This window comes from Mustela putorius, unplaced genomic scaffold (genome assembly GCF_011764305.1).
Source record: "Mustela putorius furo isolate JIRA1106 unplaced genomic scaffold, ASM1176430v1.1 tig00003866_pilon_pilon_pilon, whole genome shotgun sequence".
Classification (NCBI taxonomy): domain Eukaryota; kingdom Metazoa; phylum Chordata; class Mammalia; order Carnivora; family Mustelidae; genus Mustela; species Mustela putorius.
This window is the reverse complement of record NW_025422018.1, coordinates 431634-450016: the sequence shown is the minus strand read 5'-3', so window position 1 is coordinate 450016 and position 18383 is coordinate 431634.

Here is an 18383-nt window from a genome sequence, read left to right as displayed (position 1 = left end):
TCTGTATTCTATAAATGCTATGTATATGATGTTATGATCTGCTCTGGCTCCCCTAGTGGATTGTTTACTATATTCCCTCTTGTTATATCAAACACATTGTAGACGGTTTGAAACAGTCAAGTCTTGGCAAAATCCAGGGTAATTACAAGTTGTCCTCATTAATGGTGTGCAGGCCTCTGTCTTCTACTCACTCCACCCCCAACCTCATTTTACAACTTCCAGGATTCATGAGATCACACATATTTCCCTGAAATAGTGATGAACTACAGATTACTCCTTGAAATCAATGGCTAAAAGGGAGGAGACAAATCCGAATTAGCAAATGCTAAAGGAAAGAAAATTCTAGTCTTCAAAAGTCAAAAAAATAAAAGAGAAAAAGCCAGGGACACTCAAATATGTGAGGTTAAATGTGGCTGAGTTAGGAAAGCAGGGTAGGGAAAGGAAAGCCAATTCTTTGGCTAAAATGAAATTAGTAAAGAACACAGACACTTAATAAATCCTTTTGTTGTATTACTTAGAGCTTTTTCGCTTGTTGTAGATGATTTGTTGCCAGAAGCATTTCTATTACATAATTTATGCTTTCACCGATCCAATCCCCCCCGCCCCTGCCAAATCTAGTATACTCTAAGTGTCCCTTACAGATTAATGCTGAAACCTAACAGGATCTGCTGCAAATTCCTTTTACACTTTGCCCTGAGAATATGGAATGTGCTTTCCCTTCACTTCTCTGCCATGGGAATTAATTACCTGCAGTTTTCAGCACAGTGTGAAAGTCTTATCTGCTTTCTTTGGCAGTAAAATATTACTGCAAAGCTTTAAACTAGTTTTGAAGTTTTATTGTCTTTTTTCCCCCTAGGTTTTAATTATGGATGTTTAAAATATTTTATGTCAGTAGGTAATCTCATAGTTATTATGGTAAAAAACAATGAAAATAATCAGACCAAATTAAACTATGAAAATAAAATTCTATATACAAGGCTGGGCAAGATTATAAAGACCATTGCTTTACTGGGTGTTACAGAATTTTAGTGATTTGTGTAAAGAAGAATCAATTTTATTTACTAATAGGCAAAAAAGTGGGTTATTTTCCAAAAATGCATATCCATTACATTTAATCGGATCCAGATGACAATACTAATATTTATGATGGATCTCAACCTAAAAACATAACATGAGAAGGGGAAGAAATAATGAGTCAAACCTTACAGTTCCATGGAGCAGTATGTGTTCCTGGTTTCAGGGGGAAATTAAAATTATAATATAATGTTGGAAAGAGTGAGAAAACAAACAGTCATTTTATGTTCTGAGAGTATATTTTGCTTCTTTAGTTCATGGTAGTTTAAATAAGGTAATGATTTTCTTTTTCTGAATTTAAAGCAAATAAACAAATCAAAATGAATAAATCAAAATAATTGATAAAGTAGATATTTAAATACATCAAACTTTATGACAACTTATTTTTAGTTTATGAGAAAGGTAATGATAACCAAAATGTATAAGTCTTATATTTGACCTGTAAAATTTTAAATATTTTTATTAACTCTACACATTTTACCTTCCTTTTTTTATGGTCTACTGACCTCATATTTCAAACAAGATATATTGTCACTATTTATTTTTTCTGTAGTCAATCTATACAGTACATACCTTCACTCCAACCCAGAAAGTGAGATACAGTATTATGTATGGTAGTGATAAAATATACTCAAACATATATCTACTTAATGAATTAGATAACAAATGAAAATCCAACTTGGAGAGAAAATTGTAAGATTGCTATACTCTGTTAGTGTTTGGAAACTATAGGTAATTATTACTTTCTTTGAAAATAACTTAAGTCTTGCTTAGTATGCATGGTTGAAGCTTGTCTTGTTCATTCCCAGTCAAATATTTCTGTTCATAAAGAATATCAGTATATGAGAATAAATTCTCCCAGTTCTCAAATTTTAAAATAATACACCTTTGAAAAATCATTTATTTATTTGATTTTTACTTCCCTTAACATGTATAATTTTAAAAATTAATAAAGAAAAGTAATTAATGTATCTGGTAGGTATTGAAACAGAACATGCCTGAAGTTAACAGAGTTTTCTCATTTTTGTCTTATTACTTAAAAATTCAGAACTTTTCTCGTCTTTCCAATTCTATCATTAGCAATACAGACGGGATTAATTTCTGTTCTATTCACTGTCTTTTTTTTTTTCCATTCACTTTCATATTTAAGTTTATCTTGTTTTGTTTTCAATCCTTACAAAATATATATTATTAAACATTTTCTTTTAAGATGCTTAAAATAATTGTGCTATTATATATGCCTGGAGTTTCTGTGAGCTAGGCAGCAGATTCTTGGTTTCAGCTCAGGTCATGATCTCAGGGTCATGAGATGGAGCCCCATATTGGGCTTCACACTCAGCGGGGAATGTGCTTCTCTTCATCTCCATCTCTTGTTGCCACTCCCCCGACTCATGGTTTCTCTCCTTCTCTCTCTCTCACTTCTCTCTCTATAAAATAAATAAATGAATCTTTAAAAAACTTTGGCCTGAAACAATCAAGACATACAGATATACTTAAGAATGGATAGTGATACGCGGCGCCTGGGTGGCTCAGTGGGTTAAAGCCTCTGCCTTCCGCTCAGGTCATGATCCCAGGGTCCTGGGATCAAGCCCCACATTGGGCTCTCTGCTCAGTGGGGAGCCTGCTTCCCCCTCTCTCTCTGCCTACTTGTGATCTCTGTCTGTCAAATAAATAAAATCTTAAAAAAAAAGAATGGGTAGTGATAAATGATTATACAAATATTTGGATTTACATTAGAAAAATATTGGCATAAGAAAGTGTTATAGATCTAAACATAGATGAAACTTCATATATCTTCATTTGTCTGTGGAATTATAAGTGTCAGATATCTTATTGATTTACATTTTATAACTGTTCTCATAACAGTTATGCTACATCATCTGGGGGAATTGATTTAACTACTAATTTCATGTATATTTAGAGTATATTATTTTAATATACAACATTTGAAGGGATTACAATGGAAAAAGTTTCAAGCAAATTGTAATCCACAGAAGCCAAAACAGGGTGCTTAAAACCAATCTATATCTAGACACATCATAATGAAAATGCAGAATATCAAATACAAAAAGAATGTTCTAAAAGAAGGCAAGGAAAATTGACAGATTATCTAGCCCCTACCACCCTACAAGTAACAACAACAACAGCAACAATAATAATAACAGCAGCAGTAGCAACAGCAATCACAATAGTAATATAAGGGGAAAAGTCTCAAATGCAAAACTGTGGAATATTTTCTTCAGAGTACTGATAGTAAGTTCAAAAATAGAATTTTGAACTCAAATTGTATCTTTCAAGGACAGGAAGGAGGAAGAGAAATTATGAAAAATAAGCACAAACTAAAAGTTTATCCTTTAGAAATGTATACTACAGGAGTTTTTAGAAAATATACTTCAGGACAAATAGAAAGAGTTTTGGGAGATTATGTGAAATGCTAAAGGAATATTGAGTAAGTAAAAGTATAAAATTATGTATGCAGCATATAATAATAGCCATGACGATAATGATGAAGTTGATGATAGTAGTGGTGGTGATGCCATGCAAGGCAAGCAGAGTCCAGTTAGTAATTTTTGTATTGCTCAGAAGAATAAAATATTTCCTTGGTAATTTAAGTATTTAAAGTAATTTGGTAAATTAAATATTTATAATAAAGTTCAAAGGTAATTAAACAATGGAAGGTAATTAAATAATGGAAATAGAGTGTATGAGTTTCAAAGCAATACAGAAAAATAAATGGAAAAAAGTTTAAACAGCTAAAAACATTATATACACATATATGTGTGTGTGTGTATGTGTATATATAAAGAAACTTTTATATATATATATTTATATTATATATATTGCATTTATATATATATATATATATATATATATATATATATACACAGTATCATATGTGTAGGTTTATACCTGTATAAAAATATTGAGAAGATAAACACTAAAATTTAAAGTGGCTATCACTGGATGTGGAGATTATAGATAGTAGGTTTATCTACACTTCCTAAGTTTGTTTATTTTTTTCTTATTTTAATTCCCATATAAGGAAGATACAGTGTTATATTAGTTTCAGGTATACAGTATAGTGTTTCAACAATTCTATACTCAGTGTTCACCATGATAATGTACTTCAAATGTCGTCCACCCATTTTTCCCATCCCTTGCTTCCCTTCTGGTAACCATCAGTTTGTTCTCTATATTTAAGAGTATTTTTTTGTCTGTCTCTTTTTCTTTTTTTCCCTTGTTTGTTTTGTTTCTTAAATTCCATAGTACAACTAAAATCCTATGATGTTTTTCTTTCTCTTTTATTTCACTTAGCATTATACCCTGTAGATACATCAGTGCAAATGGCAAAATCTTTCTTTTTTTAATGGCTGAGTAATATTATAAACACACACACATACACACACACACAGAAATAACTGGCAACTATTAATTGGCATTAACAGTTGTAAATGGTATATAACTTTAAGTAATATCTTCTTGTAATTGTTAATATTTCTCTGTGTTGGTTGTTATTTCTCCACTTAGATATCCCCCACATTTTTTTCCATTCATCTGGGTTGCTTCCATATCTTGGACATGTAAATAATGTTTCAATGAACAATGGGGGAGCATGTATCTCTTTGAATTAGTGTTTTTGTATTCTTTGGGTAAATACCTGATAGTGGAATGACTGAATTACATAATAGTTTTATTTTTAATTTTTTGAAGAACCTTCATACTCTTTTTCACAGTAACCATGCTAGCTTACATTCCAACCAACAGTGCACCATGAGTTCCTTTTTCTTTAGATCCTTGCCAACACTTTTTCTTGAGATTTTTGTTTGTTTGTTTGTTTGTTTAGCTCTCTGACAGGTATAAGGTAATTATCTCTGTGGTTTTGATTTGCATTTCCCTGATGATTAGCATTGTTGAGCATCTTTTCATGATTTTCGGCCATCTGTCTGTCTTCTTTGGAGAGATGTCTGCTCATGTGTTCTGCCCATTTTTATTTGGACTATTTGGGGGGCTTGGGGGGTATTGAGTTATATAAGTTCTTTATATATTTTGGACACTAACCTTCTATCAAGTGTGTTATTTACAAATAGTTGCTCCCATTCTGTAGGTGGTTTTTTTTTTTTTTTTTTTTTTTTTTTTTTTTTTTTTTTTTTTAGTTTTGTTGATTGTTTCCTTTGCCGTGCAAAAGCTTTTTATTTTGATACAGTCTCATAGTTTATTTTTGCATTTGTTTTCCTTCCTTTAGGAAACAAATCTAGAAAAGTGTTGCTATGGCCAATGTCAGAGAAATTACTGTTTGTGTTCTCTTCTTGAGTTTTTATGGTTTCAGGTTTCACATTTAGGTCTTTAATCCATTTGAGTTTATTTTTGAGTATGGTGTAAGAGTTTCATTCTTTTGCCTGTAGCTATCCACTTTATCCAGCACCATTTGTTGAAGAAACTATCTTTTTCCCATTGCTTATTCTCGCTAGCTTTGTTGCAGATTAAAGAACACATAATTGTGGATTTATATCTGGGCTCTCTGTTCTGTTCCATTGATCTATGATTCTATTTTCTGTGCCAGTACCATATGGTTTTCATTACTGCAGCTTTGTAGTATATTCTGACTCCAGGATTGTAATACCTTTAATTTTATTCTTTTTCTAGATTGCTTTCATTTTATGGAGTCTTTTTGGTTCCATATAAATTTTAGGATTATTTGTTATAGTCCTGTGAAAAGCACTCTTGGTGTTTTCATAGGGATTACATTATATCTGTAGACTATTTTGGTTAGCATGGACATCTTAACATTATTTGTTGTCCCAATTTATGAGCATGGAATATATTTCCATTTGTTTGTCCATCTTTAGCTTCTAGCACCAATGTTTTATAATTTTCAGAGTACAGGTTTTTCACCGCCTTGGTCAAGTTTATCCCTATGTATTTTTTATTGTTCTTGGTGTAATTGTAAATCAGATTTTTTTTCTATTTCTGCTTCTTCATTATAGTGTATATAAATGCAATAGATTTCTGTATATTGATTTTGTATCCTGTCAACTTAGTGAGTTCTTTATCAGTTCTAGTAGTCTTTTGGTGGAGTCTTTAAGGTTTTCTATGTATAGGACTATGTCATCAGCACGTGGTGCAACTTTTACTTCTTCCTCACCAATTTGGATGTGTTTTATTCCTTTTTCTTTTTTGACGGCTGTGGCAAAGACTTCCAGTACTATGTTGAGTAAAAGTGGTGCGAGTGGACTTCCTTGTCTCTTTCCTGATCTTAAGTAGAAAGTTCTCAGTTTTTCACCATTGAGTATGTTAGCTATGGATTTTTCATATATGATCTGTATTATGTTGAGGTATGTTCTCAATAACCCTACTTTCCTGAAGATTTCTAAAATGAATGGTGTTGTGCTTTGTCAGATGCTTTTTTCTGCATTTATTGAGAAGATCATGCTTTTATCCTTTCTCTTTTATATCCTTTCTCTTATTGATGTGATATGTCATGTTAATTGATTTATGAATAGTGAACCACATTTGCACTCCAGGAACAAATCCCAGTTGATTGTGGTAAATGATTTTTCTAAAGTTATTATTGGATTTGGTTTGCTAATATGTTAAGGATTTTTTGGTAGTGTCTTTATCTGGTATTGATATCAGGGTAAAGTTGGCCTCATAAAATGAATTCATAAGCTTTCCCTCCTCCTCTATTTTTTTTTTTTTTTAGTTGTTTGAGAAATGTTTAGTAGAATTCATCTGTGAAACCAACTAATCCTGGACTTTTCTTTCTTGGGAACTTTTTGATTACTGGTTCAATTTCATTGATGGCTATTGGTCTGTCAAATTTTCTATTTCTTTCTGATTCAGTTTGGGAAGGTTATAAGTTTTTAGAAATTTATTCATTTCTTCTAGGTTGTCCCATTTATTGGCATGCAATTTTACATAATATCTTCTTACAATTCTTAATATTTCGGTGGTTTGGTTGTTATTTCTCCACTTTCATTTTTGATTTTGTTTATTTAAGCCTCCCCTCTTAAATATATCTGGCTAAAGGTTTATTAATTTTATTGATCTCTCCAAAGAAATATCTCCTGTGTTCATTAATCTATTTTATTGTTTTGGCTTTGTTTGTTCATATTTTTAGTTTCTGTTTTATTTCTGCTCTAATCTTTATTATTTCCTACTAATTTTGAGGGTTTTTTTTTTTTTTTTTAGCTCATTTAGGTGTAAGTTAGGTTATTTTAGATTTTTCTTGCTTCCTGACTTAGGCCTAAATTGTTATAAACTTCCCTTTTAGTAAGCTTTTGATGCATCCCAAAAATTTGAGATCACTGTATTTTCATTTTCATTTGTCTCCATGTGTTTTTTTTTTAATTCATCTTTGATTTCTTAGTTGAAACATTCATTGTTTAATAGCATGTAGTTTAACATCTATGTTTTCTTTCTAGATTTTTTCTTGTGATTGATTTATAGTTTCACAACACTGTGATCTGAAAAGATGCATGATAAGACTATAGTCTTTTTGAATTTGTTAAGAGCTGTTTTCTAGACTAACATATGGTCTATTCTCAAAAATGTTCCATGTGCACTTGAAAAGAATGTATATTCTGCTGTTTAGTGTAAAATGTTCTGAATATATCTGTTAGAGCTGTCTGGTCCAGCATATATTTCAAAACCACTGTTTTGATTTTCTGTTTGGATGATCTTTCCATTGATGTAAGTGAGGTACTAAATTTCCTCTGTGACACTTCCATGGCCCAATATAGTTCCTGACTGGATTTCTACCATTCCTACTCTCTTTGATACAGTATATTTTCTCTTCTCTAAATTTAGCTGTCATGAGTCTTTTCTGCCAGTCTTTGGGTAATTTTCCAGGTTATTTACACTGATAGAGGGTTTATCTCAGTGTATCCTGGGGATGAGGTGGGCTTAGGATCTTCCTACTCTACCGTCCTCCCTGAAAGTCCCTACACCTTCTAAGTTTTTAATGAACATGTAGATGTTACTATTATAATCAAATTAATATGTCTAAATTTATATGGAATGAATATTTCTCAAATATATTAGTATTCTTGTTTGGTATTCAATTTAAGGAAAACATGTTTAAGAAAAAAAATAATAGAATATCATAACACTAACCTTTAAAATGTTAAATATGCTACACTTCATTCAGTTATGCTATAACAGAGAAAATTAGTTAAAAGGTAGAAATTTAAATTAATGAGAATACAGCCTAAGTGTTTGATATATAAAAATGAAAAAAATGTAATGTTTTTCTTAATAGTTTAATATCAGGCATACAGAGTTTTGTTTTGTTTGCTCAAAAATGCTTAAAGATGTGAGAAAACAAATGAAGACATTGTATGGCTATTATTTATTATACAACAAGGATTACAGAGAATGGCATGTTATATAATATGGGTAAACTGATATTTTGGGGGAAACATAATAAGAATTCTTAAGAGAAGGCATGGAAGGCCCAAATGCTCATCATCACAGGAAAACACACAGGTGATTTCATAAAAAGTCAGTAGGTTTAAGTTCCAGGGAAGAAAACTCACCACCAAAAGCAACCTTGATAACTCTAATATAGTGAAACTTAAATTAACTTTATTTATGGATAATTAGTGAGATGTCAGGCAGATTCTAGATTTTGACAGGAATGGTAAGAAAAATCAATTTGCCATTACTGGGGTACTTAGGTGCCCCATAAAGAAGAAAGGTTATTAAATTCCATCAGCTGAGAAAGGACACCAAAATCTAAGTAAAGGTAATTTCAAATGCAATTCCATCCATTAAGAGAAGAGAGGGAGACTGTTGTTCTAGCTAACACATTGTTTAGGTTACCCAAAGTAAAGCCCCTGGATCATTTTCAGAGAATCATTCTTGTCACTCCACAAGAAGAAAATTTAGGAAGTCAACACTACTATTTAAATTATTCAAAACTGTAGTTTTTGTTACATGCTTCATCTCATTCTCCTTTTCTTGCTATGTGCTAAGTCAAGTACCCATGTTCTTTTTCATTACTTAAACTCATTTAGACCTTTACAAATCAGACCATATTGAATGAGATTTCCTACCAAAAAAAAATCTCTAAAACCTGTCCAAATTGTAATAAAACTGACAGTCCCATTAGTGTCCACTGGACAGTCTTCTACTATAGAGGTTTTTGCAACTTCCTCTCATCCTTCTTAGAGTTGTGGTACCCATTATGGCCATGAATTGCTCCAGGAATTATGGTACAAGACATTTCTCTCTCTCTCTCTCTCTCTCTTTAAATACATATATATATTTTTAATTTATTTGACAGAAAGAGAGCACAAGTAGGCAGAGTGGTAGGTAAAGGGAGAAGGAGAAGTAGGCTCCCTTCTGAGCAGAGAGCCCATTTTGGAGCTTGATCCCAGAACCCTGGAATCATGACCTAAGCCTAAGGCAGACATTTAACCAACAGAGCCAACCAGGTGCTCCAGGACACTGCCCTAATTAGCCTCAGGTATCATAGCATTTATGAAACCAATTCTGTGTGCATACTGGGCTCACTTGGAAACATAGGTTCTGGCACAATCTAAATCCATGATACTGTGTACCAAATGGTTCATTCTGTCCTGTATAATGAACTCTTCAAGTTTTCATAGCCATCAATGCTTACTTGGTAGAATAAAAATAGTATCTACAGAATAGACTAAATATGAGCCCTATGATGTATCCTACCTATAGGAGTGGATGACTTCCACAGTCTTCAGTACCTTATCAGATGCTACTCTATTAGAATAGGTCATACCTGCTCCAGACCACTTGGATACCTTAAGAAATTTTGGGATCAAGTGGGTGAACAGCAAAAGGAGTTAGTAGACTATAGATGATATCCATAATACATGATGGAACTTGCTGGAGGGCTCCTAGTTCTCATCCCTTAACCAGGATATCTCTAACCAAGGACAAAACCCAACAGTCAAGACAATTGGTCTAAATTTAGGAAGTCCTCTTAACACTGGATGCCCCAGCAAACAATTAGCCCCACTGGCACATTCTTAAAGGCTTTTAGGAGATTTCCACTGATCTTATCATCTGGTCCAGTTAATGACATCAACAATAATTTCTTATCCAAGATTGCTTCCTTTGGGATTAAGAACTCTGGGGAACCTGTCTCACAGATACCCAAAATATAAGTCTAGGTCATGCATGTCTCTGCATTTACTAAAATCTATATCTATATAAGGCTTTACCAAGACACTACATGCCCTCCTTCAGAGTTCCAGACATCATTGATAATGACCAAGGCACACATTTTACTTCACAAAATACGTAAACTTGGACTTTTGAGTAAGACGGTTTACAGAAAATTCACCTTCCATATTTCCTTCCTTATTTCTCATTCCTGACCAGCCTTAGGATACAAATATGTGCCAAAATGCCTTAATGAAATAACTTCAAATTAGACATGGTACATTTCAATCACCAGTCAAACATTAGGGGTGAATGTAATAAAGAATCTGAACTTATTTTTGACATTTGTTAGCTAACTATGTTTAAGCCCTAACTCTTTCTTTCCTACTGCTTCATATCTGGGGAAGCTAATGAAAGCACAGGTACTACACTGAAAATTTCAGACTAGGTAAGCCTGGACCACAGATACAAATCTTCATCCCAAAGCCAATACTTAATCACAATAAAAGCTCAGTCAATAGCTTTCCCTGTTTTCTCAAATTTTCAAGTAATCCCTTAAAAACTATACAAAGTAATACACTCAAAAAATATAAAAGGCTATATAGAATTCTTTAAAAACAGGATATTGAAGAACCCATATGAACAAAATGAAGAAGAAAAATATAATATAATCATGCTTATTGATATAGAAAAGATATTTTACAAAATTTAACATTTCATTTCATGAGAAAATAAAAACTCTCAGCAAGTTAAATAACAGAAGAACTACCTCAATTTGATATAAACCATTTATAAAAACCCTACAGTTAACATCAGATTAATGGTGAAAAATCTAATTTCCCAAAGATTAGCAATAAGGCAATGAAGATTATTCTCACCATTCTACTTAATATGATACTAAAAGTTCTAACAATGCATGAAGGCAAGAAAAATAAATGAAAACTATGGATTAAAAAGTAAAACAAAATTTCCCCTATTTTCAGATGACATGATGTATACATAGAAAATCCCAGGGATCTACAACAAAAACTATAAAAAATAATAAATGAATTCAACAAGTTGACAAATACAAGATCATGGCAAAAAACATCAAAATTTCATATGTTAACAATGAACATGTGGAAATCAATATTAAAAACACAGCATCACTTAAAATTGCTACTCAGAAAAAGACATAGATATAAAGCTAACAAAACATGTACAGGATCCTGGATGTATATGTTGATATGCTAATATCAACATATAATATCAACTAAATACTAATATCAACTAAAATACTAATGATGAGAAATCAAGATCTAAATAAATAGATATACTCTGTTCATGTATTGGAAGACTAAATATACTAAAGGTATCAATTCTGCTCAAATTAATGTAAAGGGTGAATGTAATTTCTATTAACATCTGAGTAAATACTCTTATAGACAGAGACAAGCTTCTTCCAATATGTACACAGAAATGCATAAGTCCTAGGATAGGTAAAACAATTTAGAGAAAGAATAATGTAGGAAGAAACACTCTATCTGACACTAAATCTTAACTATATAACTAGATTAGGCAAGTTTACTTGTTACTGGTAGAAGGATAGACACAGGGATTAGTGGCAGAGAACATATAACCCAGAAATACATCTGCATAAATATTTTCAACTGATATTTGACAGAGATCCAAAAGCGATTCAGTAGAAGAAAGGGAACCTTAATAGCAAATGGTACTGTTGCAATTAGATATCTATAGACCAAAACCAAAAACGAAAAACAAAAACAAAAAATGACCTTGAGCTAAATCTCACATATTACATAAAAATTAACTCAAAATGGACCATAGACTTAAAAATAAAACACAAAACTAAAAATAAAACACAAAACTATAAATGTTTTAGAAAAAAATAGAAAAATTCAAGATATGAAGGTAGGTGAAGAGTTCTTATGCATTATACAAAAAGCATAATATGTGAAAGGGAATTATAATGAACTGGGCTTCGTCAGAATTAAAAATTTTACTTTGCTAGAGACCCTGTCAAGAGCATGATAAGACAAGTTACTGACTGGGAGAAAAGTTTTCAAACTTTCACAACTTTTCATTTCACTAAAGAGTATATAGAAATGACAGATAATACAGAAAATGATGTTCAACTTCATTATTCATTTGGCAAATGCAAATTAAAACCATAATAATATGTATCTCTACACACCTACCACAAAGACTAAAATAAATAGTGACAACGCCAAATGTTGGTGACGTTCAAAGAAACTGGACCATTCATACATTGCTGGTGGAATGTAATATGGTAAATTATTCCAGAGAACATTTGTTTATATATATAAAACTGAACATGCAATTACTGTATTATCCAGCAATTTCACTCTTCACATTTATCCCAAGGAATTGAAAACTTTTGTTTATGCAAACACCGGGACATGAATGGTCATATTATCTTTATTTGTAATAGCCAAAAAATGGAAACAATTCAGATGTCATATAATGGGAGCAGAAATGACCATTTCTCTCAATTGGGAGATTCCAAACTTTAAATTTCCACTAAGAATAAAACATATAGTTACAAAAGTCAAAAAATAAAAGGATGATGAAAAGTTGCCCTATTCAAGGGATTTAGGGTTTGGATATTTCTTCTTATAATTTTCATCTTATAGTTTTCTTCTTATAAAACAAATCATGAAAAGAGAGTAAACCAACCTTTTGTCAATAACTTCACTGAGATCTGCACATTAAAAAAAATTCACTTTTGTTTTAAATTATGTCAGTAAGGTTAACTAAACTTTGATTTCCCTCTTAGAAAATGTTCGATGAGATTACAGCAAACATGAATGCCCAGAGTACAAATTCCCTTCTAAGTATAAAAGAGATATTGAAATGGGCCAATATTGATGGTAAAAATGTTATGCCTTTCCACGATGGAAATTGTTGATTGAAGAATTCTTACCCCCAATTTGCCCCATCAGTGTTCACTCATATTCATTTTTTACTCATTTGCGTATCATATATTTATTATAAATTAGTAAGGAAAAAACCTTGCATTCATGGAGCCCCAGTGTAGGGGACTGACAGTGTAGGGGACTGAAAATATGTAAAATAAATAAGTATAGTATATAGTATGATAGAAGGTTATACATGTGTATGATAGAAGGTTATACATGTTATGGAGAAAAAAAAATAAAGCAAGAAAAAGGAATAGTGAGTGTGATGAGGACAAGTTTACCTTTTAAACAGATGCTGAGGGAAGATCTCACCTTTTTTAGAAAGTGCCATTTGAAAATAGAACAGCACTGCACCTAAGACAGGCTCTGTGAGTTCGCAGGAAGTTTTATATTTGATTTACCAAAGGCTGTGACAGGAAAGGGAGGCCTTCTCTCAGTCTGCTAAGTATTGGAAACTGTCACAGAGCCAGCTGGGCAACCAATGAAAACCAAGATCAGGAATCCAACTGGAAGGACCTCGAAGACAGTGAATGTCTGGCAGGCACAGACCCAAACCCAGGAGGTTAGAAAGCACAGATATTGTAACTCCAGAGAGAGATGATGTGCTTCAAGTCTAATGACTTTGTGGCAACGGGAAAGGAGCAAACAGGGCATAAAATCCAAGTGCACAGTCTGAGGTCATCTGCAAGATTTCCAAGTGGAGTGGGAAGAAATACAAAACAAAGACCAAACAGAGCAATTTAAGTGCCAAGGATTCAAACCAAGTTGAAAATGAGTGGCAAAAGGTCAAGTGAAAAAAAAAAAAAGAGTAGGCATATGTCAGGTACAGTTAGAGAGAGGAAGCAAATTTCTATAAAATCAGGCAGGTCCACCAGAGAAGCACAATAGGGCTCCTACAAAGATCTGAGATAGAGATCAGCTACCCCACCCTCATATTCAATATGGTAATTGTAGTGAGTGTGTGTCTGTGTGTGTGTGTGTGTGTGTGTGTTGGGTTGGATTGGATTAGAGGAAGCAATCAAATGTTAGCTCCATGGGAGAACTATAGAGGCTTCTTTTTACCAGAAAATTGACTTGTCACTGTGAGTCAGGAAATAGGAGTGCATTATAATTTTTTTATTGCTGTTAATTTATGTATGTCAGTTTCTTATTTTTGTATACGTTTAAAAAAGTGTTTTATGTGGGGTGCCTGTGTTGCTCAGTTATTAAGCGTCTGCCTTCGGCTCAGGTCATAATCCCTGGGTCTGAGGATCAAGCCCCGCAGGAGGCTCCCTGCTTGGCTGGAAGCCTGCTTCTCCCTTTCCCTCTTCCACTGCTTGTTCCCTCTCTCACTGTGTCTCTCTCTGTCAAATAAATAAAATCTTAAAAAAAATTTAAAAAAGTGTTTTATATCTATTGTCTAATCACAAAAAAATGTGGCAATTAAGATATATAGGGAGAAAATATACAGTAGATGATTTTCATGTATTTACTACTATTATATTCAAACCTAGTACTTACACTAAACATTATATGGAACCCTAGCGCTAATAAATATTAAGAAAAGTTACATAAAATAAAATCATAATAAAAAATTTAAAAAATTAATAACAATAAAAAAGAAAAGTTATATAAAAATGAAAAAAGCAGTAAAATCACTTAGGAAATATTGAGTTAAGTCATTTGTTGAGTTTTAACTGTAGGAACTATAAAGTAAATATGTATAATAAAAGTGTATACTTTTATTAATATTATTTCATTAATAATAGAGTTCCTGTTTTGCAGTTTTAGGTTTACAACAAAAAATAAGTGTGTAAAATAGAGAATTCTCCACATAGAAACTGTCTCCTGTACAGTCAACATAACACACCAGCATGCTATATTTATTACAATGAGCCTATATTGATGTATCAGTGTCACACACACTCCATATTACAATAAGTTTATTCTGGGTGTTGCACACTCTACAGGTTTTGACAAATATATAATGGTGCAAATATCCATCATTATAGTATTCTACAGATTAGTTTCAGTGCCCCTAATGTTTTCTGTGTTTCATCTTTCCTTCTGGCCCCCCACCTCTGGAGTTCATTGATCTTTTTGCTATCTTCATAGTTTTGCCTCTTGTAGAATGTCCAATAGTAGCAATCATGCAGTATATGGCATCTTTCACTTAGCAATAAGCATTTCTGCATGTCTTTAGATAGCATACGAGTTCATTTGTTTTTAGTACTAAATAATATTTCATTTATTCATCATTTCATCTATGGGAAGACATTTTGGTTGCTTCCAAATCTTGGCAATTATGAATAAAGCTGTTATAAATATTCATGTGTAGTGTATGTGGTGTAAAATACTTTATCTTCAGGGGTAGATTTGTTAAGAAGAAGAAAATGCTCTGATGAATAAAATGTTCTGATATATTTCAAAATGGTTATTCTTCTTCCTTTGGGTCTCAACCCTGGGATAACTTTTCTCTGATCACCAATGTGCGAACTTGATATTAGAGAAACGCTGGATGCAGAATGAGCTAGAAAGTATCCTTTCTGTTTGTGTAAGAGCTTGTAGAGAACTGGTAAAATTTCTTTCATAAATGGTTGGTAGAATTCACCAGGAAACCCATCTAGAACTGGGGCTTTCTGCTTTAAAATGCTACTTTACTAATTATTGACTTAATTTCCTTAATAAGCTTAGTACGAGGTAGTCTTTTTATTCTTATGTAAGTTTTGGCAGATTGAGTCTTTCAAGAAATTGATCAATTTCATTTAGATTGTCTCATTTGTGGGCACAGAACTGTTAACCATATTCTTTTTGTTTTTGTTTTTTTAAGGTCCATGCAATATATAGTGATGTCTTGCCTTTCACTTCTGATATAGGTAATTTGACTCTTCTTTCTTTTTTCTTAGCATGACTCCAGTGATTTCCTGTTTTCAATTTCATCAATTTCTACTCTATTTTATTTTGTTATTTTTACTTCTTTGCTTCCTTTGGATTTAATTTGTTCATCTTTATCTAGTGTCCTAAGAGAGAATCTTAGATTATTGATTTAAAGGTTTCCTATTGGAGTGCCTGGGTGGCTTAGTTGTCTCAGTGCTGACTAACTCTTGGTTTTGGCTCAGGTCATGATCTCAGGATTGTGAGACTGAGCAGTGCATTGGACTCTGGTCTCAGTGTGGAGTCTGCTAGAGATTCTCTCTTTCCCTCTTCTGCTCTCTTGCTCTCCCTCTTGCTCTCTTTCTCAAGTAAAAATAAATAAATAAATAAATAAATAATCCTTCCTCTTTCCTAATTTATGCATTCAATCCTATACAATTCCCTCTAAGCCTCACTTTGATATTATATTAATCCAGTTCCCATAATATATGCTCATTTTGAAATAATCTCCATCTTTACAATTTCAAAAATTATTATCCCTCACAATTATGGGTCAGTACATTTAAAAAAATTTTGTATAACTGAAATTGGTAATCTATAATAAGTTTTTCATATTGCAGGCTACTGTGACAAAAAAATTGGGTTTAAGTAAGCCTAGATCTCATATTCATAATCAATCTTATGCCATATTATAAGCTATAATAATACATAATTTATAAGATAAAAATCATGAGAAGTAACAACTTATCCAAGAGACTCTTAAAAGCTTTTAGATTTAGATAGGTTCCTAAATCTGCAAAAAAGTAAGTGGTGTTTTTCCTTCTTTTGGGATTAGGCACTTTCACTAACATATGAGGATGCATTTTATGTCCAAACACGATGGTATTTTTAAAAAATATTTTATTTATTTGAGAGAGGGAGAGAGAGTGCACAAATAATGGGAGTGGAAGAAGGAGAAGCAGGCTGAGCAGGGAACCTGATGTGGGGCTCAATTGATGTCAGGATGCTGGGACCATGACCTGAGCCAAAGGCAGACATTCAACTGACTAAGCCACCCAGGCACTCCCAAACACAATGGTATTTTTAAAAGTATTTCAAAATGAGGCTGAAGAGTAAATAGCATATTCAACATAGGTATTGTCACAAAAACAAACACACACAAAATAAAGCAAAAACTAACAAAACTCTTAGAGCTGTTATGTCTTCCCAAATTTCTTTTTTGCAATATATATTTTGCAAATATATATATTTGAAATTTTATGGGAGTAGGTGGAACTGGTAGCCAGATTTTACTCTCCTCTCCCTTAAATCTGTTACCTTAAATCTCAGTAGAGTTACCTCTCTCCTAAGTCTTGCCTCAGAATCAAGTCCTGAGCTCCACTCCCTATTTTGACAAAAGTATCAAAGTTCCAAATCTTCTGTATTTAAAGAAACTCCAAACATAGAAAACCCAGCCTGTAGGTTTTTGGGTCATTGATTTACAAACAGAGATAGAAAACATATTTATAACACATTAAGTGAATACAAAAATGATTTATTTGAGGTTCACATTTAATAGCCCAAAGTCTGAAACTATAAACCTTGTCTTATATGGTCAAACAAGTACCTGGCTCTAATAACACTTTGGTTTGTATCATTATTCTCTATGATATCATTTTCAACATTATGGTATTTTTGTTAGATGTGACTTTGAGTAGACTTCCCCTCAGACTCTACATTTCACTTTACTTATTCAATGATAATTAAATTTAAGGTAGGATAACTAAAAAAAAAAAAAAAAAAGCAGAGGTCACAAATGACTTGTACATTTCTGAAATAATGGTATTCTTGGTTCTCATTTGATTTTCATTACTCTTTCATAATATGGACTTCTCAATTTTTTTTTCCTCACTGGCTTTCAGGATATAATGTTCTGTTCTCCTTATTTTATCTCTACATTTATGGACCTCCTTCTATGCCTGTCTTTCTGGCTCAAGCTTTTCTGTGCCCTTAATTTTGGGAGTTCTATAAGGCTCTTTCAATATTTGTTTTTACCTAGGTGATTTTACTCACATTCATAGTTTGTTGTACAGTGTCATTACTGACAAATCTATATCCCCTGACCAGACTTTAGTGGAATCTCTAAAGATATAAAACAACTAAAATAAGCAAATAAAATATTTTTTAAAAAATAAAAAACAAAAAACAACAACAACAAAAAAAACCACAACTACTTCTTTGTAATATCTACTTGCATGTCTCTAAAATCTCTCCACATGAAACATGAGCAAGACTAACTTGAGATAGTTACCCCAACACCAATATTGATCCAGTGTCTTTATGCTCACATGATGATGCCACTAATCATGCAGCTTCACAAATCATTGATGTCTCCTT